Here is a 2967-nt window from a genome sequence, read left to right as displayed (position 1 = left end):
AGTAAGACAGCACATCAGCTGGTGGTTATTCTAGGTTGCAGACCCTGGGCTCTAGAAGCAACTTACCTCCACATCAGTCCCCCAAAGTTCCATTACTTTTCTAGTATTCTAACATTCCAGGGCGCCTCAGCTTTTGACAGCAGGGTGAAAGGAAAGGAAATCCCTTTAATTTCTGGGGTTTTTAATCTCACTTGAAAGGGCCACGCTGTCAGCCCCCAGAAGGGTACCGGGCAAAGTCACCTGGGGTGAGGCCACGTTCAAAGTAAAACACGAACAAAGCGTAAAGACGCCGGATCCCAACAAATTAGAGACTGAAAAGGAGAGGAAAGAAGGCGGACAAAAGCAGGAGATGAACCTCAAGACCCAGAATTAAACGACAGCGCCAGACAAAGGGTAACAAAGGATGAGGAACAAGCAGGGGCGCTATTGCCGGAGCCAGGGAGTCCGAGCAAGGGCGGTCGGGCACGGCCGGGCAGGCGGCGAGCGCCCTCTCGCGGCCGGGGCTGCCTCTTACCTCCTGGGCGAGTTTCTGCTTGAGCACCAGCGCGGCACACAGGTAGCCCGCGCGGCCCACGAACAGCTCGTCGGAGCCGCACTCCAGGAAGGAGACCGGCGCGCACACCGAGCACAGAGCCCGGAACTTGCCCAGCGGCTGCACGTAGTCGGACCGGCCCAGGGCGTAGTACACGAGCGTGGCCACAGCGTACACGCCCGCGCCCCCGAGCAGGAAGGCGGCGCGGGTGTCGGCGTCCGGCTCGCCCCACTCCTCGACGCGGGCGCACGCGTCGATGAGGCGCTTGGCCGAGCGCAGGTAGCGCTCCCGGGCGGCGGCGAAGAGCGGGCTCTGCGAGACGTGGTAGAGCATGTAGGCCACCCCGGCCACGCCGCCGTACAGACCCCCCTGGCAGCAGCTGGCTCCGGCCGTCGCCCCCCGCGCCTCAGCGCCGCCCCCGAGTGGGGGCAGCTCCTGGAGGATGCGCTCGATGGTGGCGGTGACCAAGGGCGCCACCGCCTCTTCGCACTGGCCCGCCGGCAGGCTGCCCTGGTAGTCATCGAAGCGGTTGGCGAAGCAGCGCTTGGTGTCCATGCTGCTGCCCGTGCCCCCTAAAGCCGAGCTGGGGACCGCTTGAGGTCGCGCCCTGCAGCCCCGTGCACCCCCTCCGACTCTGAGGCACTCGGAGGGTGGGGTATGCGGCGGGGATGGAGAGAGAAGGGTGAGACGGGAGGTGACAAGAGGAGGCGGGCGAGAGGTGCAGCACGGAGCGGATGGCCAAGTGGGGCACCGTGCGGCCGCGAGGCTCCGGAGTGGCCCCGGGCGAGGGCGGGGGATGCGCGGCGTGCGCCCCCCTCTCAGAGGCCGCGCCCTCACCGAACCCGCCCCCTCCTGCGCCGCCGCAGCTTGGCAGCCTCTCCCAGGGGCCGAGGTGATCTCTGGCAGGACCCACGCGGGGCCCGCGCCACTCCTCCCGCTCCGCCCTCGGCTCCTCCCCTCCCGGCGGAAGGCTGGGGACGTGGGGGACACTGATCCGGAACGCTGAGGCTCAGCACACACACACCTGGTGGTGGAGGTCACGAACCCGAGTCCCTCGTATATTCAAAGTGTGGTCCTTGGGTGGGAGTATCAGCATCACCTGGGAGGATATTCAAAACGCAACATCTCAGGTTTCACCCCAGACCGATAAAATCAAAATCTGAGTATTGAGCAAGATCTCCAGGCGATTCGCATGCACATTCAAGTTTGAAAAGCCACCGGACTAGGCTAGAGTATCAGGCAAAAAGCTGGGCGCCCTCTTCGAAGCGTGCTTTTCCTCTTGGTTACTTTGGAGTGCTCATTCTGAATGTTTCGATCAAAACACCTGAGTTGGGGGCGGGGGGAAGGAACGTTGAGGACATCACGTTTCATGCATTAAAACGGTGAAATGCCCCATACAAAAACTTTTTCTTGACGTTGGTTGTCATGCTGTTTTTCCTGGAGTATATAGGAGTAAAAACAAACACCAGGATAAGGCAAGGGAGGAGGACTCCCTCCCCGCCGTGAGTGCATAGCAAAAACTAAGTAAATATCTTTAGATCATTAACTAGTTAATGTAAGAATAAACTGTGTGAGGTGTTAATTAGGCTTTTGATCTCCTTCCTGGGTGTCCCTTGTTTCCTCCTCCCCTCCCTTCCTTCCCATGTTTTTTCCCTTCTGCTTTTCCCCCATAGTTTTATTGAGGGTCTCCTATGTGTCCTGGAACCTGGAAATACATGAATGACTAACACAGTCATGGTCCTAAACCTCTTGGAGCTTGCAGGTCGGTGGAAAAGACAGAAAATAAGCAATTACACAAGCTAGCTGCCTTTTTTGTGCTCAGCCATTTAAAAACATTGTTGCCTTTCCCAAGGTGTTGACGTTGCAAGGCTAAAGAGGGCGCTTTCCTCGGGGGTTGTTGCATTTTGATAGAGATGCAAGACCCATAAGAATAAGGGTCTCGGAACAGTTTCTGATACTTTGTGGGGAGGGCAACCACTCACTTACTTGGAAAGCCAGTTTTGTTTGAAGGCATTTTTTTTTCCCCTCAAAAGTATTCATCATCACTATGATTGGGAAGCAGAGATTAAAAAGCCTGCCCCTCTGACCTTGCATGATGTAGACTGGGAAAGAACATCAGTTTTTCCAAGATTATTGCCAGGACTGACATAGCCATATAGTTCAAGGACAGTATGGCCATCATCCTTCTATAATGCGCCCAAACAGGTTTATTTGTAACAATAACAATAATAAAGCTAAGTCCACTTTTAGGAAGGGAGTTGGATGTGTTAAAGGAATCAAAGGAAGCAACAGGAACGTCTAGTTTCTCCTCGAGGGTCCTTCCTCATTCCTCAATTGTAATAGGTATTAGAAGTGATTTTTGTGACCACAAACAGGGAGACATAAAATACAAGCTTTCATAGGCAGACATGAGGCCTTATTCCATTGTATTTCTC

General features: G+C 55.7%; 1 pseudogene across 1 annotated transcript; it reads right to left on the bottom strand.

The window, feature by feature from the left end:
* Positions 1 to 304: 304 nt before the first annotated feature.
* On the bottom strand, positions 305 to 1395 carry LOC103272788 (annotated as a pseudogene). Its single transcript, XR_505150.1, has one exon. The product of XR_505150.1 is annotated as a lanC-like protein 3 pseudogene (transcript).
* Positions 1396 to 2967: the final 1572 nt, after the last annotated feature.

The sequence above is a fragment of the Carlito syrichta genome, unplaced genomic scaffold (genome assembly GCF_000164805.1).
Source record: "Carlito syrichta isolate Samal-C Ts95f unplaced genomic scaffold, Tarsius_syrichta-2.0.1 Scaffold313240, whole genome shotgun sequence".
Taxonomy (NCBI): domain Eukaryota; kingdom Metazoa; phylum Chordata; class Mammalia; order Primates; family Tarsiidae; genus Carlito; species Carlito syrichta.
Note: the sequence above shows the minus strand (reverse complement) of the source record. Positions and strands in the feature narration are given on the sequence as shown.